This window comes from Phyllobates terribilis, unplaced genomic scaffold, assembly GCF_046119375.1.
Source record: "Phyllobates terribilis strain yellow unplaced genomic scaffold, ASM4611937v1 Scaffold_8__6_contigs__length_399053987, whole genome shotgun sequence".
NCBI lineage: Eukaryota > Metazoa > Chordata > Amphibia > Anura > Dendrobatidae > Phyllobates > Phyllobates terribilis.
In genome coordinates, this window is record NW_027362768.1 from 373,803,273 (window position 1) to 373,828,741 (window position 25,469).

The 25,469-nt window shown below is 44.8% G+C and overlaps 1 long non-coding RNA gene across 1 annotated transcript in view; it reads left to right on the forward strand.

Annotated features, from left to right (window-relative positions):
- Positions 1 to 3,123: 3,123 nt before the first annotated feature.
- LOC141156591 (uncharacterized) overlaps positions 3,124 to 25,469 on the forward strand; it is a 28,896-nt gene continuing 6,550 nt past the window's right edge. Inside the window, exon 1 of the long non-coding RNA XR_012247689.1 lies at positions 3,124 to 3,205. This is a non-coding gene — a long non-coding RNA (uncharacterized lncRNA). The remainder of the gene's footprint in view (positions 3,206 to 25,469) is intronic.

Consider the following 25,469-nt stretch of genomic DNA (forward strand, 5'->3'; position numbering starts at 1 on the left):
GATTGGCTTAAGACCTTGTACACTGGGGCAGAGAGTTTCCCGCTTGTGAATGGTTGGATTGGCAGCTCTTTTGAGGTTGGGTGTGGTGTTTGCCAGAGTTGTTCCTTGAGCCCGCTGCTGTACGTGTTTGCGATTGACCCACTTCTTAGGAGGGTGGAGTGTGGAGCGTTGGCTGGGATCGGGATGGACCGGGCAGCACCGGAAACCACTCTGAGAGTGGTGGCGTATGCCGATGACGTCACCGTTTTTGTTTCCTCTGATGGGGAGGCAGAATGGCTGATGTCAGAGGTAATTCGCTACTCGGAGGCATCCGGGTCCAAGATCAACCGGGATAAGTGTGAGAGTCTCTGGCTGGGAGGAGGAGATTCTGGTTTTGATCTCCCGGACACCTTTCCAGGACCCAAAGTGTCTGCAAAAGTTCTTGGCATCGAATTTGGCCAGGGGGATTACCCCAAACAAAATTGGGACAGTAGGCTGGAGATTGCCACTCAGAAGGCGAACCAATGGTAAGGTTGGTCTTTGACCCTAAGGGAAAGGGTAAACCTGATTAAAACCTACCTGCTCCCTTTGCTTATCTATCTGGGCAGTGTGTGCATCTTGCCGGAGCCTCTCTGGACTCGGGTCTACAGTTTGTTCTTCCAACTGTTAAGGGGGAATAGACTGAACCTGGTCAAGAGGGAGGTTACTTACCGTACGAGGAGACTAGGAGGGTTGGGTATGGTCAACCCTGTGGTATTCCTTGTGAATACCTTCATTAACATCAATATTGCAAACCTCTGGAAAGAGAGGGCTCCTCCGTGGGTATTCTCCTGTAGGGGATGGTTTCAGCCTTTCTTCCAGGAATGGGAGACATGAGGGTAAGTCAAGGATCTACGCACACAGCATGGACATCTCCCGGCTCACGCTACCGTGGTTCTGAAGGTAATGCGCAGGTGGGGTCTGGGAATGTGGGAAGTCAGGACTCTGCCAAGGAAGCTCCTTGACAAAAGGGTTCTGTTGACCCATTTTCAGAGGCCTCTGGCGCTCAGGGATTGCCCAAGTTGGGATCTTGGGGTGGGTCTGCATCTTTTGAATTCTATCAGGATCCCCTCGAAGTTTTGGGACTTGGCTTGGCGCTGCTTCCATGGGAAACTGTGTGTGAGGGACAATCTGAAGTGTAGAAGCTCTGAGGACAGGAACTGTCCTCGGGAGCATTGTGGTACCATGCTAGAAAGCATGGACCACTTCCTGCTTCGTTGTCCCTTTAACACAGAGGTGTACAACAGGGTGGGCGCCTCCACTGGCTGGCCCCGGCTGGCCGGTCTCTCTTATGCGAAATGGGCCTATGGAGCATTTGGAGACATGGGTGGTCGGGACCGCTGCACCTTATTACTAGTTAGCACAGTGGTTAGGTATCACACGTGGAACGCACGGTGCTTAGTATCGACGCAACGGAAAATCCTCCCAGTGGATGATGTGCTTAGGACCATACTCGGTGACCTGGTGAAGGTGCGTTCTCTGGAGTATGAGAGACTGGGTACACGGAGGGCCGCTCTCCTCTGGCGGGGCTTTTCTTTTAGTGTGCCCTAGTCTGGTCATCTCCTCTCCTGGTGGTGGGCTGCTGCTGACACCATAGATTTTTGTTTTGTTTTGATCAGTAGACAGTGATGTAGGGCTGCAGGCGCCGAACTTGGGCTTTGTTAGTTCTGGTAATTGTATTGTTTGTTATTGTATTGTTTGTTTCTGTATATATTGTTTATAAGGATACGGATTTGGGTGTAGGTGTTAGGTTGGGTGGAGGGAAAAGGGGGGAGGTGGGGTCATCTTGTGGGACACTGGTTATTTAGGTGAAAAACTGGCACTGCCTGATCTGGCCTATGGACGTTGGACATGGACTGAGGCATGAGGTGCAGGACCAGCTCTCAGGTCAGTGCCGGGGTTGGGACTGGTGGGCTCGAGTGTCGGATGTTTTGTTTTGTCTTGTATATATTTGTATAGTTAGTATTTATTTTATATTATTTATAAAAAAAAATGTATATGTTTATATTAGTTTGTATATATTTTTGTTGGCTATTGTTTATTTTACTTATTATATTGTTATTATTTTGTTTGGTAACCGGACCAGATGTCATAGTGTAAGTAGTTGTTTATTCTGTATATATGTATAATATGTGTGTGAGGAGAGAGGGAGCGGCTGGACCAGTTTCATTACATTGTTTATTTTGTGGTTGTTAATTTTGTTATGTTTCTGTTATTATTATTGTTATGTTTTTCATTTTTATAATAAAAAGATCTACAGGATGTAACTCAGGATCAGTAATGTAATGTATGTACACAGTGACTGCTCCAGCAGAATAGTGAGTGCAGCTCTGGAGTATAATACAGGATGTAACTCAGGATCAGTGCAGGATCAGTAATGTAATGTATGTACACAGTGACTGCACCAGCAGAATAGTGAGTGCAGCTCTGGAGTATAATACAGGATGTAACTCAGTAATGTAATGTATGTACACAGTGACTGCACCAGCAGAATAGTGAGTGCAGCTCTGGAGTATAATACAGGATGTAACTCAGGATCAGTAATGTAATGTATGTACACAGTGACTGCACCAGCAGAATAGTGAGTGCAGCTCTGGAGTATAATACAGGATGTAACTCAGGATCAGTAATGTAATGTATGTACACAGTGACTGCACCAGCAGAATAGTGAGTGCAGCTCTGGAGTATAATACAGGATGTAACTCAGGATCAGTAATGTAATCTATGTACACAGTGACTGCACCAGCAGAATAGTGAGTGCAGCTCTGGAGTATAATACAGGATGTAACTCAGGATCAGTACAGGATCAGTAAAGTAATGTATGTACACAGTGACTGCACCAGCAGAATAGTGAGTGCAGCTCTGGAGGATAATACAGGATGTAACTCAGGATCAGTAATGTAATGTATGTACACAGTGACTGTAGCAGCAGAATAGTGAGTGCAGCTCTGGAGTATAATACAGGATGTAACTAAGGATCAGCACAGGATCAGTAATATAATGTATGTACACAGTGACTGCACAAGCAGAATAGGGAATATAAATAATAATACAGGATATGTAGATGAGCCCATATTATGAGACACTGGTGACTGTGACTGATTATACTGAGAATACAACATGCAGATAGAAAAAATTGCATCAAACTGATCGTCAATTGGCTTTTATGAAGGATGAGCACTAAAGAGTAAGTTGCCAATTATTTGTGCCACTGTTTAAGGGTCTACACTAGGATGCAAGCCAAAAATAGCCCCTTTCTCCCCCCAAAAACTTGCCTTCCCTCCTCTGCCTGGATGAGATAATTGCTTTAATTTTGTCTTAGTCACAGATAAGCTTCTAGGCCAGGCGCTGCGTCATTTATTTGTCATACTGAGGTGTTTATTAATTGTTGTCAGGAGCGACTCAGCCGAATTGTGAAGCAATTTATGATCTTGCTGCAAAACTGAAGCCGTTTGTGGATGTGTCATTTGCTGACGACTCCTGGGAGTTTACAATTCATTTTTAATCTGCAGTCAAATTTACAAAGAGAGAGCGCGCAGGCCCCAGCAGGCGCTATACTATATAAGGAGCTACTATGTATCAGATCAGCAGATTCATCACATCTCACTCAATGCACACAGCCTGGGGTGTACACAGCTCTTCTCTGGCCTTGAAATCCTTTTATCATTGGATTAAATTGCAAAATGCCTGAAGTGGAGCTTATTTATTTTTTCATTAAGATACGGTTTGGTTCACACTGGCGATTGTCAGAGGGTATCACCGGATGGATCCCATTTATTTCCATGGGACGAGACTGATAGAGCTAATGTTTGTATCTTGGGGCAATTTTAGCCATTTTACTGCCAGAGGCTTAGAGAAAAATTGTGCCCCCTACACTGGAAATTGGAGGTAGGGATGATTGACATTGGGGTGCAAAGGAATCCCTATGGTCAGAATACATTACTAGTCTGTACAAATATATCAATATAATTTTTACTCTGGTTGGAGGATCTCTGTAAATATTCAGAAGCTTCTGCAGACTTCAAACATATCTGTGTAGTGAAAACATCAGAAAGAGGGGAAGGAGGGAGGTGCAGCTGCAGTATAAGTGCACAACTGCATGAAAACGGTGAGGCATCTGATTAGCTCAGAGCAAATAGCATACAGCATTAAGGAGTACACGAAATGCAAGAAAAACCGTCTTCATGGTGACACATTTGTGACAGTTCACCTAAAGGTAGCAGCTTCACACAACTGCATAATCATAATTGCTGCAGTTGGAGTTTTGGCAGAAACCAATAATTAATATGCAACAAAAGTATTTTGTAATGCAGTAGGTCAAGATTCTACCCCAATCAGGAGGTCAAGGGTGGGAATGGGGAAATTACCCTTTTTGTCTCTTTATATTGATTTTTCATTACATCATGTAAAGTGTTGCAGAATATATTGGTGCCATAGAAAAAAAAATATCTACTATATAATTGTCTTATCCCGTCTGTCTGTCTGTCTGTCTATCTGTCTGTCTGTCTTTCTGTCTGTCTGTCCTGGAAATCCCGCGTCGCTCATTGGTCCGGCAGCGGCCAACCAACGCCACGGGATTTCAGAAAAAAGATGGCGGCCGTTAGCGGCTCATCTGGCGGACGGAGGTCAGCGGCGATGCAGCGGGGAGATGAGCGGCGCTAGCAGCACAACTACCCCGACCGGCGCCGCTGACCTCCTTGTGGCTAACGTCGGAAGATCAGCGGCTTGGCCCGCTGATCTCCCGACAGCAAGTGTGAACGGAGGACCGGGGAGCGGCGCCGCCGGTCGGGATGCTTCTGCTGCGAGCAGTCGCTCATCTCCCGGCTTCTCGCAGCAGAAGGAGCCGCACAGGCAGCGCCGCTCCCCGGTCCTCGCTAATACGGAGTCGCACAAGCAGCGCCGCTCCCGGACCCACACTAATACGACGCTGATTGGTCGCAGTGGCCGGCCGCGACCAATCAGCGAGATGGGCGGCAAATTTAAACGCCGCTGTGCTGATTGGTCGCGGTGGCCAGCCGTGACCTATCAGCGAGATGGGCGGCAAATTTAAACGCCGCTGTGCTGATTGGTCGCGGTGGCCGGCCGTGACCTATCAGCGAGATGGGCGGCAAATTTAAACGCCGCTGTGCTGATTGGTCGCGGCCGGCCACCGCGACCAATCAACGAGATGGCCGTCAAATTTAAACGCCGCTCTGCTGATTAATCGCGGCCGGCCACCGCGACCAATCAGCGAGATGGGCGGCAAATTTAAACACCGCTGTGCTGATTGGTCGCGGTGGCCGGCTACCGCGACCAATCAGCGAGATGGGCGGCAAATTTAAACGCTGCTCTGCTGATTGGTCGCGGTGGCCGGCTACCGCGACCAATCAGCGAGATGGGCGGCAAATTTAAATGCCGCTGTGCTGATTGGTCGCGGCCGGCTACCGCGACCAATCAGCAAGATGGGCGGCGAATTTAAACGCCGCTCTGCTGATTAATCGCGGCCGGCCACCGCGACCAATCAGCGAGATGGGCGGCAAATTTAAACGCCGCTGTGCTGATTGGTTGCGGTGGCCGGCCGCGACCAATCAGCGATTTTGGTGCCAATTTGAAACACCGCTCTGCTGATTGGTCGCGGTCGCCGGCCGCGACCAATGAGCAGTATTGGCGCCAAATTTAAACCCCGCTCTGCTGATTGGTCGCGACCGCCGGGCGCGACCAATCAGCGATTTTGGCGCCAAATGTAAACTCCGCTCTGCTGATTGGTCGCGGTGGCCGGCCGCGACCAATCAGCAATATTGGCGCCAAATTTAAACACCGCTCTGCTGATTGGTCGCGGTCGCCGGCCGTGACCAATCAGCAGTATTGGCGCCAAATTTAAACCTCGCTCTGCTGATTAGTCGCAACTACCGGCCGTGACCAATCAGCGATATTGGCGCCAAATTTAAACACCGCTTCGCTGATTGGTCGTGGTGGCCGGCTGCGACCAATCAGCGATATTGGCGCCATATTTAAACACCGCTCTGCTCATTGGTCGCGGTTACCGATCACGAATAACCAGCATTACTGGCGACAAATTTAAACACCACTCTGCTGATTAGTCGCGGCCGTGACCAATCACCATTATTGGCGACAAATTTAAATAACGCTCTGCTGATTGGTCGCGGCCAGCGAATGCGACCAATCAGCATTATTGGCGCCAAATTTAAACCCCGCTCTGCTGATTAGTCGCGACCGCCGGCCGTGACAAATCTGCGATATAGGCGCCAAATTTTAACACCGCTTTGCTAATTGGTCGCGGTTGCCGGCCTCGACCAATCAGCGATTTTGGCGCCAAATTTAAATACCGCTCTGCTGATTGCGCCCGGTCGGCCGCATACCTATTCTAGAATACCCGATGCGTTAGAATCGGGCCACCATCTAGTTATTATATATCAAGCAACCTTAGTTTCAGTCAAAACCGTGATCGAAATTCCCCTGTGAGAACAGATCTCAAGATGCATGTTCCTTCATGTTCCTGCTGCTTCAGTGTTTGTTTGTAAAGCGCATGCTTTAGTCTCCCCTGCTGCATCAGTGTTTGCAAACTGACTCAGCAGTAGAAGTAAAGCTTGCTCATTGCAAACATTGAAGCAGCAGTAGACAGTAAAGCATGCTCTTTGCAAACACTGACTCAGCAGTAGACAGTAAAGCATGCTCTTTGCAAACACTGACTCAGCAGTAGACAGTAAAGCATGCTCATTGCAAACACTGAAGCAGCAGTAGACACTAAAGCATGCTCTTTGCAAACACTGAAGCAGCAATAGACAGTAATGCATGCACTATACAAAAAACATGTTTTTATGTCTACTGCTAATTCTGATATGGCTTTATCTCCTGCAATTACAGTCTTTGCAAAGAGTATGTTTTATTGAGTATTGTTCAAGCAATTGCAAAGAACATGCAACACACTCTCCTGCTGTTTGCAAAAAGAGCATGTTTTACTGTCTTTTGCTGCTTCAGTGTTGGCAACTACTATGCTTTACTGTCTCCTGCTGTTTGTGTTTGCAAAGGGCATGAAACAATCTCTCCTGCTGCTTCAGTGTTTGCACAGAGTTTGTTCTACTGTCTCCTGCTGTATCAGTGTTTCCAGAGAGCATGCTTTACTATCTACTGCTGCTTGTGTTTGCAAAGTGTGATATACTCTCTTAGGCCTCCTTCACATGATCAGGTATGTGTGGCATCCATTTTTTTCCACTGATACCACACGTAGCCATCTATGTGCTGTCCGTGTTTATCCATCTGTAAAAAACACTGATGACCACACTGATGGTAAAAACGGACATGCGGATGACACATTGATGGAAAACACTGATGACACTGGTACCGTTTTTTCACGTACGTGTTTTATACGGAGGTGTGAAGGAGACCGTATGCTGTTTCACTGTTTGCAAAAAGCATGCTTTACTGTCTCCTGCTTTAGTTTCACAACGATCATACTGCTATGTTCCTGCTTCTTGTGCTTCCAGAGAGCATGCTTGACTGTCTCCCGCTGTATCACTGTTTGCAAAGAGCATGCTTTACGGTTTCCTGCTGTACCAGTTCTTCCAAAGAGCATGCTTTACTGTCATCTGCTGTATCAGTGTTTGCAAAAAGCATGCTTTACTGTCTCCCGCTGTATCAATGTTTGCAAAGAGCATGCTTTACAGTTTCCTGCTGTATCAGTGTTTGTAAAAAGCATGCTTTACTGTCTTCTACTGCATCAGTGCTTTGAGAGAGCATGCTTTACTGTCTCCTGCTGTATCAGTGTTTGTAAAAAGCATGCTTTACTGTCTTCTACTGCATCAGTGCTTTGAGAGAGCATGCTTAAGGGTATGTGCACACGATGCAGAAATGCTCAGGATTTTTTCCTGAGCGTTTCTGCATCTCTCTGGCAGGAAAAAACGCATGCGGATTGTACATGCGGTTTCCTGCCAGGGACATGCGGAAATGAAGCGGTCTTCACTTTCATTTCCGCATGCGGGTTGACAAGCGCTTCCCAAGCGATTTTAGCATCACTTGGAAAGTGCTTGTCAACTTTACACTATATAAATCCATGCAACCGGCATGGATTTATATAGTGTGTATGTCAAAAAATAAAAAATAAATCTATACTTTACCCTCCGATGGCCCCCGGTGTCCTGCTTCATCGGTCCCGGCTGCCGGCAGTGAAGACTTTAGGACCTTCCGACGTCAGCGTCACGTGACCCGTCACATGACTCTGACGTCAGCGAAGGTCCTTCATTCAACCGTGAAGTGCCCGGGAAGCCAGCAGGACGCAGCGCGGGCCGTCAGAGGGTGAGAATATATATATTTTTTATTTTATTCTTTTTTTTTTAATGGTACCTGGGTCTGGATGAGAGTCCTCTCATCCACACCCGGGTACCTTCCGCACATTAGACCGCATGAAAAGCGCATCAACATATACAGTGATGCGTAATCCATGCGGTCTAATGCAAGTCAATGGCGGCAAAAGAGCAGCGTTTCCGCAAAATTAATTGACATGCTGCGGATTTTTGACCGCAGCGTTTACGCTGCGGAAAAATCCGCATCATGGGCACAGCACATGCGGATTTCCATTGGGGAACATTGCTGCCCTTCTACCATGCGTTTTTCATGCGTTTCCGCGGCGTTTACGCAACTGCAAAAACGCCGCGGAAACGCATGAAAAACGCATCGTGTGAACTCAGCCTTACTGTCTCCTGCTGTATCAGTGTTTGCAAAAAGCATGCTTTAGGCTGAGTTCACACGATGCGTTTTTCATGCGTTTCCGCGGTGTTTTTGCAGTTGCGTAAACGCCGCGGAAACGCATGAAAAACGCATGGTAGAAGGGCAGCAATGTTCCCCAATGGAAATCCGCATGTGCTGTGCCCATGATGCGGATTTTTCCGCAGCGTAAACGCTGCGGTCAAAAATCCGCAGCATGTCAATTAATTTTGCGGAAACGCTGCTCTTTTGCCGCCATTGACTTGCATTAGACCGCATGGAATCCGCATCACTGTATATGTTGATGCGCTTTTCATGCGGTCTAATGTGCGGATGGTACCCGGGTGTGGATGAGAGGACTCTCATCCAGACCCAGGTACCATTTAAAAAAAAAAGAATAAAATAAAAAATATATATATTCTCACCTTCTGACGGCCCGCGCTGCGTCCTGCCGGCTTCCCGCGCACTTCGCGGTTGAATGAAGGACCTTCGCTGACGTCAGAGTCATGTGACGGGTCACGTGACGCTGACGTCGGAAGGTCCTACAGTCTCCACTGCCGGCAGCCGGGACCGATGAAGCAGGACACCGGGGGCCATCAGAGGGTAACGTATAGATTTATTTTTTATTTTTTGACATCACACACTATATAAATCCATGCCGTTTGCATGGATTTATATAGTGTGAAGTTGACAAGCACTTTCCAAGTGATGCTAAAATCGCTTGGGAAGCGCTTGTCAACCCGCATGCGGAAATGAAAGTGAAGACCGCTTCATTTCCGCATGTCCCTGGCAGGAAACCGCATGTACAATCCGCATGCGTTTTTTCCTGCCAGAGAGATGCAGAAACGCTCAGGAAAAAATCCTGAGCATTTCTGCATCGTGTGCACATACCCTTACTGTCTTCTGCTTATCAGTGCTTCCAGAAAGAATGTTTTACTGTCTTCTGCTGCATCAGTTCTTTCAGAGAGCATGCTTTACTGTCTCCCGCTGTATCAATGTTTGCAGAGAGCATGCTTTACTGTCTTCTGCTGTATCGGTGCTTTCAGAGAGCATGCTTTAGGCTGTGTGCCCACGATGAGTTTTTAATGCGTTTCTGCAGAGTTTTTGCAGCTGCGGAAACGTTGCAGAAACGCATTAAAAACGCATGATAGAAGGGCAGCAATGTTCCCCAATGATAATCCGCATGTGCTGTGCACATGCTGCGGAAATTTCCGCTGTGGATTATCATTGCGGAAAAAAACGCAGCACTACCAATTATTTTGTGGAAGTGCTGCGTCTTCGCCGCCATTGACCTGCATTAGACCGCATGGATTACGCATCACTGTATATGTAGATGGGTAATCCAAGCGTTCTAATGTGCGGATGGTACCCGGGTGTAGATGAGAGTCTCATCCACACCCAGGTACCATTAAAAAATCAGTAAAAAAAGAATAAAATACAAAATAAATATATATTTACCTTCCGGCGGCCCGCGCTGTGCTCCTCCTTGCTTCCCGACACTTTGCGATGGAATGAAGGACCTGCGCTGACGTCAGAGTCATGTGACGGGTCACGCGACGCTGACGTCGGCAGGTCTTTCAATCCACTGCTGCCGGCAGCCGGGACCGAGCGAAACAAGCCAGCGCGAGCCATCGGAGGGTAAGTATATATTTATTTTTTTATTTTTAACCACTCTCTCGGGTCACACTATATAAATCCATGCTGTTTGCATGGATTTATATAGTGTGACCTAGTTGTCACAAGCACTTTCCAAGTGATGCTAATTGCTTGGAAAGCGCTTGTCAATCCGCATGCGGAAATGTCAGTGAATAACGCTCCATTTCCGCATGTCCTTGGCAGGAAAACGCATGTACAATCTGCATGTACAATCCACATGTACAATCCGCATGCGTTTTTTTCTGCCAGGGAGATGCAGAAATGCTCAGGAAAAAATCCTGAGCATTTCTGCATCGTTGGCACATAGCCTTACTGTCTCCTGCTTCAGTTTTGCAACGATCATGCTGCACTGTTCCTGCGGCTTGTGTTTTCAGAGAGCATGCTTTACTGACTTCTGCTGAACCAATGCTTCCAGAGAACATGCTTGTCTATCTCCCGCTGTATCACTGTTTGCAAAGAGCATGCTTTACGGTTTCCTGCTGTACCAGTTCTTCCAAAGAGCATGCTTTACTGTCTTCTGCTGTATCAGTGTTTTCAGACAGCATGCTTTACTGTCTCCTGCTGAATCATTGCTTCCCGAGAGCATGCTTTACTGTCATCTGCTGTATCAGTGTTTGCAAAAAGCATGCTTTACAGTTTCCTGCTGTATCAGTGTTTGTAAAAAGCATGCTTTACTGTCTTCTACTGCATCAGTGCTTTCAGAGAGCATGCTTTACTGTCTCCCGCTGTATCAGTGTTTGCAAAAAGCATGCTTTACTGTCTTCTGCTTATCAGTGCTTCCAGAATGTTTACTGTCTTCTGCTGTATCAATGTTTGTAAAATGCACGCTTTACTGTCTTCTACTGCATCAGTGCTTTCAGAGAGCATGCTTTACAGTTTTCTGCTATATTAGTGCTTTCAGAGAGCATGCTTTACTGTCTTCTGCTGTATCGGTGCTTTCAGAGAGCATGTTTTACTGTTTCCTGCTGTACCAGTGCTTCCATAGAGCATGCTTTACAATCTCATGCTGTACCAGTGCTTCCACAGAGCATGCTTTACTGACTCCTGCTGTACCAGTGGTTTCAGAGAGCATGTTTTACAGTCTTCTGCTGTATCATTGTTTGCAGTATACCCTAGTTTCTTGAATTCTAGGTAAATTATTCTATAATACAGATAGAGCACCTCTATGTGCCCCAAATCTCGCACTGTCCAATGTACAGTAGTATGAGATTCTCAGTACATTAAAGTAGGGCCAGCAGAATTTTGAATACTGCTCTGGATGTGACTCGAGAATAAATTATACATAAAAATGTAACTGAAGACCAGTCCAGAAGTAACACAAAATATCTGCTTAGTAACTCATTGTCAGATGTGAAATATATACGGTATACATTAATTAGGATGAAGCATTTTTCCCATACCTGTGTCAGTTATAGCCTACTAAGATTTTCACATAGGAATCTAAACCAACTTGCAATAAAACTAATTCTGCATTCCATAACAGTAATAATTCCCGCGCTACCCACGAGTGTCACCAAATGTTTTGGATAATGTCCTTTAGTGCTGGCCCTTCTGAACTTTATTGGTGGGAGATAAAATCTTCCAATGCTCCGAAAGCATTAACCAAAAATAAAACTCCAAATGACCCCGGCGAATTGTCAGCTTGGAATACAAACGACGCTATTAAAAAGAGGAACAACTTACACGCCAGAAAAAATGTTCCCAACTCTTCAGGGCCTTTAATGAAAATTAATATGATACCTTATTAGTGTGGAATGCCCAGGGCCGCCGATGGAAAAGAATATATTTAGCCAATTATCTAAGCCAAATAAGGCCGTGTGATTTTAATCTTGGCGTCCGCCGACCACATTACGTCAAGCGCTGCTGATATCATTATGCTTTTGACAAGTAGGACTGTTAAGTGCCCAGATCAATACTGTATTTTGCAAAGCGATGACTAAAGGCAACCCCCAACCCTATAGGGTGGATGACATTTTCTTTCTAGAGGGGCGATACTGCCTAAAACTCTCCTCAATAATGATATAATAAGGCTATCTCTAGAAGACAACCGAGCAACCGGCGATTAATGGTTCGTTCTTCAACCCCCGTAACTTATTTAATCTCATCGGTCTTCGAAATAATTATCCTTTTGCTCAAAACTCATACTGGCAAAGGAGAGCAAAGATGGCTACAGGCGGAGGCCCTAATTGTAAACCATTCTTAATAATGCCACACTATATTATAATGTAGCTGGTCATAATGCATTTTCCCAAAGAATAGTCATTAAATTGCGTGTCATTATTAATGGGGATAGAAGTGATCATTGTGCCTTGTGCAACTTTTTCTGTTATAAAGAATAACCTGAGAAGCTCTGAGAGAGCGGTCAATGTTAAAGGCTCTAGATATATTTCACAAATAGCTAAGTCCTGCCCAGGATGGTCAGTAACCCTTACAAATGGCACTCTGTTTCTGTATCTACAATGGGTCCTGCTGGGCAAGTGTTCTATTTCCATGTGTCCTAGTGGACAACTGCTTTGTTTTTTGGCTTTTTAATGGGTATTTTGCCTCTTGTGTCCCTGTGAATGCCTGTCGTCACAGATAACAATACACTTGTCCCTGATGTCCTAGTGTTCAGTTCTTCTCTCCCTGTTGTTCACACAGGCCACACATGATGTTTAGATGCCCCTATCACTTCTGTTTCTATAGTCACAATGGTCCTGCTGCACAATTGTCCTATTTCCAGTCAACAAGTGCTTTGTTTTTGGTGCCGAAATGGATGTTTTGCCCCTTGTTTTCTTGTGAATGCTTTTCTCTATTGCAATAGTTAACAATATACGGTAGTTGTTCCTGATGTCCTAGTAGTCAGTTGCTCTTTCCCTGTTGTCCATATAGGCAATACATAGAGTTTATTTGTCCCTCCTAGTTTATATTCTGTAATCACAATGGGTAGATATTCCATTTCTATTGTTCTAGTGGACAAGTGCTTTGTCTTCACTGTCTCAATAGGTGTTTTACGCCTTATTTTCTAGTGCATGTGTAGTTTCTAGTGTTATAGATGATAATCTTGTCTTTGATGTCTTATGGGTCTTTTGCCATATATCTATAGTGCAAACCAGACATGCATGGTGTTTAGAAGCCCGTCAGTTCTCATTCTGTACTCATAATGGGTCCTGCTGGGCAAGTGTTCTATTCCTGGTGTCCTGATGGACACATTTTGTATTCTTGTGATTACCCATATAACAATATACTTGTCCCTGATGTCCAAGTCAATTGTTTTACCCTGTTGCTCATAATGGCAATATCTGGTGTTTAGCGCCTCCTTTCAATTCTGTTTCTGTAGTCACAATGGTCCTGCTGGGCTAGTGTTATATTCCTAATGGACAAGCGCTTTGTTTTTGGTGTGTTAATGGATGTTTTACCCCTGGTGTCCTTGTTTCTTCTGTGACAGGTGACAATATACTATACTTGTCCCAGTTATCCTAGTGGTGAAGTTCCATATCTTTGTTGTCCACATCTATAATTCTGGGTTACAGTCCGTAGTAAAGTCAGAGCTTGGTAACCGGTGGACATTGGTATTGTTGTGATCTCTGCACAATTGACACTCAGTGAGGAAGTCTGACCTCTCTGTCCCTAATGAAATACATGGTATTTTGATGGCCTTTCCAGTTCTAATTATTTCACAATTGTCCTGACGGGCAACTGTTTTATTCCTGGTGTCCCAGTGGACAAGTGCTTTGTTTTCTGTGTTCTAAATGGTATTCTTCCCCTGGTGTTCCTGTGAATGCCATGCTTTTAGTGTTACAGAATACAGTATACTTGTTCCGGATGTCCTTGTTCCATTCCTGTTCCTCACATATGATATTTAGAATCCCCTTTCAGTTCTGTTTCTTTATTCAAAATGGGTCCTGTTGGGCAAGTGTTCTATTCCCGGCGTCCTCGTGGACAAATTCTTTTTTTTCTCTGTTTTATTGGGTATTATGTCACTTGTATCATTACGATTGCCTGATTTGTGTTGACACAGATAACAATATACTTGTCCCTAGTAGTTAATTGTTCTATCTCTGTTGCCCATATAGGTAATACATGGTGTTTAGATATCCCTTCCAGTTGTGTTTCACTGTGGTCCTGTAAATCACATCATCACATCCTCTTATCTTTACTTATTTTTGTTTTCTGTAAAATAAGTAGTCATAATATCCCTTGTGATCTAGGGTAATTAAAACGTTAATGGGTACACACTTGCCATTTACGGTAATGAAGGGTTTTATGGTTTCATCCCTAGTGATCTAGGGTAGCAAAAGGTCAACAGTAACACTCTTGTGATTGAGGATAATTAAGTGGTTTATGGTAACATCCTTGGTGATTGTCAAAGATCTCAGCCAGGGGGTTGTCGTCACTTAACCCACCCGCTGTTATCTTTGGAGTGAGTGGTCTTTGCTGCCCCTTATCGTCCGGACAATTACACGATTGACCGACAATTAACGGAGGAAGCCGCAGGCTCTTTCCAATAATAGACCGGTTATCGGGAAAATAACAATGAGCGTATGGTGTATCCACCTCCGAATCCAACGTATGGAATATGTGTATATACCCCTGGTACGGTCACGGCTAGCTCCACGATAACCCAAGTACTACAAGCTGACTGGAGGCCTGGTTCTGGTAGCGTATGGCTTCGGAGATGAGTCAACTTAGCCGAAGGAGAGCACTTCGATTAGAGACGTTCAGTGAACGGGATTCATGCATAGACCTGATGTGTTTCTCTGTACAGGAACACGGATCATAATTTGCCTTGACCTTTTATCAGCACCTGAGTTACACCCACACATCCCCCTTGGTGATTGCTGACCTCACGTGGGCTGGGTTGTGGGATGTCCTCAGCCCTCCAGGATTTTATGAAATCCCCAACTTATGCGATAACTTTACTCCTGATGATTGCAGAAGTTCGAGATCTCCGTCATATTTTTTTATCAGGATTTTACCTTTCCCCAGAGACAAAACATGACATGGCTGTTGTCGGTGATCTGGACCCTATGGATTTGGGGCTTATAGGCAGGTGTCACAGTTATGAAAAAATATGCATATTCTTCCCCATTAACCCTGAAACTGAAAATGTATGTCCCATCACTATCTGATTTATACAAACTCCAATATTACTAAAAAAAATGTTGGAGACCCCAAATCTGGGGTGGCTATTGTAAATGTATAGCATTTCCTATGAGGGGGCCCAGGTGTCATTCAGGATGTATTTCCTGGAGACAAAGCATCTTCCACTTTGTTATATATGTGTAAAACACATGTACCTTTGTTACCCAACCCGCTGAAAAGACCTTTTCTGTCTATTCTAAAAATCTCAGTCTTTCATCATAGGAGCTTCATCCTGGATGGCACAATAGGTATCCTGGTTTAATTATTTGTTCACATCAGGGAGTGTTGGCTATAGAAGGAATTTCAATGGTTAACTCTTCCTATCTTAATTACCTTCCTCACCTCCTAATTTACTCTCTTCCCATATGTAAAACAGATGTAACTTGTAGTGTGGCGGTGTTCACACTGTGCAGAAAGGAGGCAGTGACCCAAGAAAAGTCCAACTGAAATGGCTTTATTCAGCAAAACTCACAGTTCAAAACAAAAGCTGTCCTCCGGATTGCAGCCGGGATGTCCACACAGTTCGTCAGACCCTGTTGCCGTGGGAGACGACCGCGCCGTGTTACTCAGGGAGCATCAGACGCGGAGCCTTCACAGGCCTATGTTCAGCCTCACACAAGCCTGTACAGAGCAGAGCCTCTTGCTCTGCTGCTTGCAAACCAGAAAACTGACACACCCAAAACTTTTGCTGCAGGTTTTAAACAGGAATCTGTGGCCATAAGCTACCTGTAAGACCCGGGCTGGAGGGAGTGTACCGCCCCACTGCCATTCCTGTAGTCCACTCCAAGTATAAAAGCCCATGCCGGGTTTTACCAAATCTGCCTTGGACAACTAGTTTGACCAAGTCCAAACTTACTTTTATTCTGCACTGCAATCACAGCTATCTCTGTGACTGCAATGCACTCCAGCGGGTTTAATATACCTCTATGCACATTCTTGGAGAAACATACCGTCCCTCGCATATGTTTCCCGTCACTGCCTCGCACTGTACATCAAGAGAGGTTTAGAATGTCAGCTCTTGTCTCCTACTGCAAATCTGTGTGAGAGAAAAAAGGAGGGTGGGGGGAATGCTCACTTGTGGAAATATTCACTTGCGGAGTTGCTCTGTCTTCTGATAGTGGCCACCGCAGGGTACTACACATCCGCCTCCTATTGATTTGAATTTAGGAGGCAGATGTGCAGAACCCTGCCTTGGCCATTGTCAGAAGATGAGGACCTCTGCAAGTGAGTATTTCCGGCTGCCACCGGGAACAGCTGATCATCGGATCCCGATCGATCAGACATTGATGACCTATCCCAAGGATAGGACATCAATGCTAAAGTATTGGACAACCTCTTTAAGTGGTTTATGGTTACATCCCTGGTGATCTAGGGTTGTGAAAGGTCAATGATAACAACCTTGTCATTTACGGTCACTCAGTGGATTATGGTTACATCCCTGGTGATCTAGGGTAGTAAAAGGTCAATAGTAACACTCTTGTGATGTAGGGTAGTAAATAGGTGTCTGGTTACATCCCTAGTGGTTAGGATAATAAAAAGGATAATCATGGTAACACCCTGATTATAAAGACTAGTGAAGGTGTGTATGGTTACATCTCTGGTGGTCTAGAGTACTGAAGGAGTTACTCTTTTATGGCCTAATGAAGGAAAGAGACTAATAATATGAGAGATCAATGGCGACTGTAGCGATGGGGTGGTGGGTTGCAGATTTTAAAACTGTATGAGGCTACAGTGGGCTCACACGGGCTATAGTTTCCCCGTGTCATAGCAATTCTATCTGCTCTATTTAAGGAAAAATGTAATTTATTTTGGGCTGCAGTATTGTCCATTTTCTATTATATTCCAGACTGCTGATGTGATTTTTTTGAAACGTTGCTAAATTTGCATCATCTCTAGGTCTATCAGATGCTTTTTTTCCCATCATATAATATAAATGTGAACAATGTGTGGTTACAATGTTCCTCCGGTGTGGGGAAATCACGGGGCATTCAGCTCTGTTCCTACCTCAGGTAAACAGAGGAATGGATTTAATGCATAAATGGCTATAATTACTTATGATTTCTTTCTCATTTCTGATATAACCACCTGCAGATTTCCAGACTTATATTTCATGGCTGCAATGTCACACTCGGGGAAATAGAATTCAGCTCTTGCTGCACTCAGCGGGTCTCTGTGTGTCTTGGAACATTGCGGAATGGGAGAGAAAATTGGAATTAAGAAAAAAAATCATTTAGTAAAGCTAGCCAGGAGGATCGGTGTGGGCACCTCCCGCGGAGATGCCAGAGCCACAATGTCACAAATCAGAAGTAATAATGCAGAGTCTTTCAAGCTCGGAGCAATAACACACTACAGAGGTCTGAGGGGAGTCGGGGCCTGTTTACCTAATGTCGAGGTCTCGGTGTCAAATATTTGAGCTTTGAAAAAGTCAAAGAAAAACATAAAAGAGTAAAAGGGTAATTCAGGTTATAAAGAATTCAGCAGCCGTTATCGGTGCAACTGGCAACGTGTGGTCAATAAAAACCTACAATGTAATGTCCCTGGTGTCCTAGTGGGCAATACTCTATCTTAGTATACTGTTCTCAAGGTGATGCATTCCTGGTGTCTTAGTGGGAAATATTCTGATCCTCTTTGTGTGTAAATGTATCCTAGTACTGTGTGTGTTTTGTTCTATGTTCCTGGTGTCCTAGTGGGAAATACTCTGGACCTTATAACTTTATGTGTAAATGTAATGTCCCTGGTGCTCTAGTGGGCAATACTCATATTCTAGCATGCCTTTTTGAAAGTGTCTGTCATATTGGGAAATATACTAGTCCACTTTGTGTGTAAATGTAATGTCCATGGTGCCCTTATAGGCAATACTTATATTGTAGTATACTTCTTCCAAGGTGTTGTGGTCCTGGTGTTCTAGTGGGAAATATTCTGGTCCTTACAGTATGTGTTTGTACACATGCACGCATACACTCTTTGTCACTCATTACCTTGTTCCTTAAGTTTTAGTGTTTTGTCCCTGGTGTCCTAGCAAGAAATAGTCTGATACTTACAATATAAGTTTCTGTGTCACTGTAAATTCCCTGGTACCCTAGTGGGAAATACTCATATCTTAGTATTCTCTTTGTTGTATTTCAGGTTTCCTAATGGAGAATATTCTTGTCTTTAGACTTTTGTGTGTGAATGTAATGTCCCTGGTGCCCTAGTGGGCAATACTCACATCATTTGTTTGCAAGAAGATGTGTTTCTAGTTCCCTAGTGGGAAATATTCTGGTGCCTTAAATTATGAATTTGTGTATACATACACGCACACATTCTTGGCCAATCAGTACTTAGTGTGACAGTGTTCTATCCCTGGTGTTCTAGTGTAAAATATGGTCCTTATGTGTTTGTATCTAATTACCTTACTTTTGGTCACTCGGTACCTTGTCCTTAATATACAAGTGTATTATTTTTCCTGGTGTCCTAGTGAACAAGTGTCCTGCTATTAGTTTCTTAGTGAGCAAATCCTGGCCTTAGCTATAAGCCCACAACAATCATACCCTGTACTTACATTTAAGGCGTTCTCTAGATTAGGAAAGGACTCTCAGGCCATTAGTATCAGTGTGACCATGATTGTTTCTCTTCCTGGTAGTGAGTCTTATCCCTGGTGTCCTAGTGGGAAACTGTTCTTTTCCTAGTATCCCGAAGGACTTTATTCATCTCCTCATATGTTTTTATGAGTCCCTCATGTCACAGTGGGTCTTGAGGTCTTTTTGTGAAAATGCTGTCTCCCATTAGTGTTATGTCTCATTTCCTGGTGTCCCAGTGGGTAGTACTCCCTTTTCTCTGCAAAGTCCTGAATAGTTTTCCTCTTACTTGTGTCGTAGTGGACTGAAGTGCGATCCTTGGTTCCATACTGTCCTCTTTTTCTGATGTCTCTTCTCTGAGGTCTTAATAGGAAAAGTGTAACATCCCAGGTGTCCTAGGGGGAATATTCATTTCCCTTTTTCTTGAGTTATAAATGTTATTTCCCTTTGTGGCATGTGGTCCTGTCCATAGTGGCAGAATGTGAACGTGATCTGTTCCTGGTGATCTAGTGGCAATGTGTTTAGTCTATGTGGTATACTGGTGTCCCTGGTGGTCTAGTGGATGACCATGACCACATTCTAGTGCCATGACCACATTCATTCATCTGTGTCCTTTCTCTTTATCTCTGACTGTATGTCCACGTACCTAAGGTTACAGAGGAAATATGAAGTCCTCTAGACCACCTGGGCCAATCATAGATCTGTCCCATTATCTTATATAAGTATTATCGGACCACTGACGATTGTTGTGACCTAATACTGAAAATGAATGATCATAGAGGGACCTAAAATAGACATTATACAGGGAGGGCCACACAAATCGGACCCATCTCCCTCATGTCATTTGTACAGGATAATGGAGGATGACCGACCTGTTACAGGAAACACTGGAAGTCCAGGTGGCATCCGGCCATCAGATCCAGTAGCCACAATCCTCCGCACTTATCCGGCTCCATTAACCCTGCTGACACTCGCTGCCTCCAGGCTCAGTGCCGGCCGCCATGTTGTTCATTTTCTCACTGATTTCCTGCGGCTTCTCAAACTTCCCTCCTGGACGTCCAGAACGCCGGTTGTCCTGACACGTGGTCTCTATTCTTGTAGGCCACTGATCCTGCGTTACATCACTTCTGCCATGTATACGGCTAATTACCATAGCGGGAAGGTGCGGCCATTGCCCAGCAGGACAGCCGTGTGTCTATGACTGGTCCTGTGTGTACATCACCTCCACTATCACCTCCGCCATATTGAAGTTGACGCGCCCCCTGGGCCGTGTGTGTAAGGGAATACCCGGAGCCGAGTCTCTGTGTAACGCTGGGGGTTGTAGTTTCCGTGGCGGCGACCCGGTCCCGTGGCTCAGGGCGCTCAAACCAGTGGCGGATCTGTTTCTTTGGGTTTTAACGTTTAAATGTCCGACTATGCCACCCGTGGATTGCGGTCACTGAGAACCGCCGCTGCGGGGCAGACCGCTGAGGCTGATGTTGGGTGCGCAGCAGGGGGTAGTATAACTCCCCACGGGAGCAGTATAGCCTCAGGGCAGTGAGTGCAGATGGTGGGGGTGATGGTGCGCGGGAGCAGCAGTAATGACTCAGAGTCCAGTGATGCAGTCCAGGGTCTTTACTCACAGTTTTACACTCGAAGCCACTTCTGCAGATGATGGCTGCCCACGTCGTACTGTGCTCACCAGGTGAGGGGCTCGGCCAACTCCCAGGCACCTCTGGAATGCTTTTCAGGACCCCCTTCATGTGTCCTTTCTCTGGCCTGTTGTACCCCACAATTGACCACGTTTCTGTCCAAATGCCTCGGGCCTTGGCGGGCAAACGTATGTTCCGTTTCCCTGGGCCCTATATGGTGCCTTCCTAACGGGTGTAGTGAGGGGCCGTAACACGTGCAATGCCACGGCCTCCGGTTACTAGTTGAGGGTAGTTGCCCTCCTCCACTAGATGAGGGATCCGGTTCCCTTTCTTGGCCTGACCCCCCTACTCTGGTAGCGGCAGGCGTGCGGTGGCGGCTGGCCAGTCCGCACCCCTGGGGGTCTCTTCAGTCTTCTCTTAGAGCTTCCTCCATTCTTCTCCCTTCTCCTCCAGGCTCAGGCCTTAAGACTTGGCCTGCCTGCGGAGCAGAGCCCATGCAGAGCCTCTGCTCCCAGCCTCCTTCTCTCTCTCTGCTCTCTCTCTTCTCTACTACTTTCTACCCCTGACTCTAAGATGGTGCCCACCTTATACAGTTATATGAAAAAGTTTGGGCACCCCTATTAATCTTAAGCTTAATGTTTTATAAAAATTGGTGTTTTTGCAACAGCTATTTCAGTTTGATATATGTAGTAACTGTTGGACACAGTAATGTTTCTGCCTTGAAATGAGGTTTATTGTACTAACAGAAAATGTGCAATCTGCATTCAAACAAAATTTGACAGGTGCATAAGTATGGGCACCTCACCAGAAAAGTAACATTAATATTTAGTAGATCCTCTTTTTGCAAAAATAACAGCCTCTAGTCGCTTCCTGTAGCTTTTAATGAGTTCCTGGATCCTGGATGAAGGTATTTTTGACCATTCCTCTTTACAAAACAATTCCAGTTCAGTTAAGTTTGATGGTCGCCGAGCATGGACAGCCCTCTTCAAATGATCCCACAGATGTTCAATGATATTCAGGTCTGGGGACTGGGATGGCCATTCCAGAACATTGTAATTGTTCCTCTGCATGAATGCCTGAGTAGATTTGGAGCGGTGTTTTGGATCATTGTCTTGCTGAAAGATCCATCCCCTGCGTAACTTCAACTTTGTCACTGATTCTTGAACATTATTGTCAAGAATCTGCTGATACTGAGTGGAATCCATGCGTCCCTCTACTTTAACAAGATTCCCGGTGCCGGCATTGGCCACACAGCCCCAAAGCATGATGGAACCTCCACCAAATTTTACTGTGGGTAGCAAGTATTTTTCTTGGAATGCTGTGTTTTTTTGCCGCCATGCATAACGCCTTTTTGTATGACCAAACAACTCTATCTTGGTTTCATCAGTCCACAGGACCTTCTTCCAAAAAGAAATTGGCTTCTCCAAATGTGCTTTTGCATACCTCAGCCGACTCTGTTTGTGGCGTGCTTGCAGAAACGGCTTCTTTCGCATCACTCTCCATTACAGCTTCTCCTTGTGCAAAGTGCGTAGTATAGTTGACCGATGCACAGTGACACCATCTGCAGCAAGTTGATGCTGCAGCTCTCTGGAGATGGTCTGAGGATTGTCCTTGACTGATCTCACCATTCTTCTTCTCTGCCTTTCTGATGTTTTTCTTGGCCTGCCACTTCTGGCCTTAACAAGAACTGTCCCTGTGTTCTTCCATTTCCTTACTATGTTCCTCACAGTGGAAACTGACAGGTTAAATCTCTGAGACAGCTTTTTGTATCCTTCTCCTGAACAACTATGTTGAATAATCTTTGTTTTCAGATCATTTGACAGTTGTTTGGAGGAGCCCATGATGCCACTCTTCAGAGGAGAACAACTTGCAAGTGGCCACTTTAACCGCTTCCCGACCGCCCACTGTAGATAAACGTCCGCGCTGCCTGGGCTCTGTGCAGCGCAGACGTTTAAAAACGGTGGGTGGTCCCACAGCGCTCAGGACCCCCAGGGTCTTGCAAGCGCTGCGGGAGCGGTGCAGAGCAATAGCTCTGACAGGGAACATCATCGGGACCTGATTGGATCAGGTCCCAGTGATGTTAACCCTTTGCTGTCTTCTATATGCCGCGATCTATAGTGATCGCGGCATATAGAAGACAGCAGGAGGAGAGGGGGTCGTCCACTTACCACTCCGACGACCCCTGATACCTTCCAGGACCTTGGGTTGCTATGGCAGCTGGAGGTCACATGACCGCCTCCAGCTCTGCCATATATGGTGTCCTGCCTGGCTCAGCCTGCAGCTGAAGCCTGGCAGGAGACTCTGACTGTGAAACAGTCAGTGAAGATCTCATGTAATGTAATATATGTCTATTACATTACATGAGATCAGGGATCAGAAAAATAAAAATGAATGTCCCATACAGGAACTAAGTAAAAATGTAAAAAAAAGTTAAAAAAAATGTTTTGAAACTGTTAAAAAAAATACAAAATAAATTAAAATAAATAAATAAAATATTAAACCGATAAATCCTTATATTTATGCAAAAATAAAAAAAGTACACATATTTGGTATTGCCGCGTCCGAAACAACCCGAGCTATAAAACTGTCACACTAATTAACTCCTTCTGTGCACACCGTAATAAAAATAAATAAAAAACGGAGCAAAAAAATATGGTTTTTCCTCATATCGCCAAACAAAAAGTGGAAAAAAATGCGATGAAAAAGCAAAATGGAAATAAAAATGGTACCACTGAAAACGTCATCTTGTTCCGCAAAAAAAAAGCCGCCATACAGCTCCATCAGCCGAAAAATAAAAAAGTTATAGCGCTCAGAATAAAGCAATGCAAAAAAAATATTTTTTCTGTAAAATTGTTTTATTGTGTAAAAGCGCCAAAACATAAAAAAAATATACAGTAAGTGTAGTATCGCTGTAAACGTACTGACCCGAAGAATAACGCTGCCTGATCACGTTTACCACACGCAGAACGGCATAAAAAAAAACTCAAAAAACAATTCCTGAATTGTTGGTTTTTGTTAATTTTACCTTCCAAAAAACGGAATAGAAAGCGATCAAAAAATGTCCCGTGCCCAAAAATGGAACCAATAAAAATGTCAACTCGTCCCGCAAAAAACAAGCCGTCACATGACTCTGTCGGCCGAAATATGGAAAAATTATAGCTCTCAAAATATGGCGATGCAAAAACTAGATTTTGCAAAAAAAAAGCGTCTCTTAGTGTGTGACAGCTGTCAGTCATAAAAACCCGATATAAATCTGGTATCTCTGTAATCAAACCGACCCGAAGAATAAAGTAATCTAATCAGTTATATCACACTAGGAACGGCGTAAAAAAATAAATAAAACCAATTCTTCACCTGCTACTGATTTGTTTATTATGTCTCCCAAAGATCGCAGTATGGCTCGGCACACATTTATCCTGCGCTCTGCGCTGAGCACTTACGCCAGAGTTTCCGTGTAAATCTCTGAAATATGTGATTCAGCCGGAACCCATGACGGAAGATTCCCTGTAATGAGGCAGATATAGGCCACTGTGGATGCCGTCTAGCCTGGGATCCCACGGTGTCATTTGTTTTAGGCGTGCATAAAAGTGCGGTTGGCCACAGTTTTGTGCACTTCTGAAAAAAAGGACACCACTAAACAGAGGTCAGACGGAGTCCAGAGTAACTCTGCTGCCTCATTACAGTGAATGGATCCCACAGGGGTTTCATCTGAATTACATCACTTCGAAATTTAGATGGAAACCCCGATGTAAGTGCTCAGCCTAGAGCGCCGGATAAATGTTACGTAAAATGTTCCCAATAAAAGCTTCAACTCAGTCCTCAAAAAAAGCTAGTCCCCACTCAGGTCCGTCATCTGTTAAAAATATAAGGGACTTCCAAGTTACTGGTAGCAGAAAAGCTCTGGAAAAGCAAAATGGCCCTTGCCCCCCAAAAGAAATTCAGAAAATTTTGTGCTCCCAAATCCAAATGCCTATTCTACAATAATTTGTTCCCCAATTGTCAAATAGCGCTCCGTCCCCCCCAGATCTCGCCGTATGGCTAAGCGGTACGATACAGCCACATATGGGCTATTGCCACTTTTAGAAGAAATTGTGTGACACATTTCAGCACCATTTTTACCCATTGCCCTGTGTGAAAATGTAAAATCTCAGGGTAAAACATTTTTTTGTGGTAAAAATATAATTATGCTTTTTTCACTGCCCAATGGTATAAATTTCAAAATTAAAAAATACTCACTACTTCCCTAGATGAATTCCTTGAGAGGTGTAGTTTACAAAATGGGGTCACTTGTGGGGGTTTCTGCTGTTTCGGCATGTCAGCGACTCTTCAAATGTGACATGGTGTCTGCTGCCTATCCCAGCCAACATAGCGCTCCTTTCTCTTCCGAACCCTGCCGTACACCAAAGCAGTGGTTTTCCCCCACATATGGGGTATCGGCGTACTCAAGAGAAATTGTACAACAAATTTCATGGTGCAATTTATCCTGTTACCCTTATGATAATGCAAAATTAGGGAATGAAAAACATTTTTTGTGGGAAAAATGTGAAAATTTTATTTTTATGGCTCAATATTATAAACTTCTGTGAAGCAGCTGGGGGTACAAGGTGCTCACCACACATCTAGATAAGTTCCCTAAGGGGTCTAGTTTCCAAAATGGTGGCACTTGTGGGGGGTTTCCACTGTTTAGGCACATCAGGGACTCTCCAAACGCAACATGGCGTCCGCTAATTATTCAAACAAATTTTACATTCAAAAAGTCAAATGGCGCGCCTTCCCTTTCAAA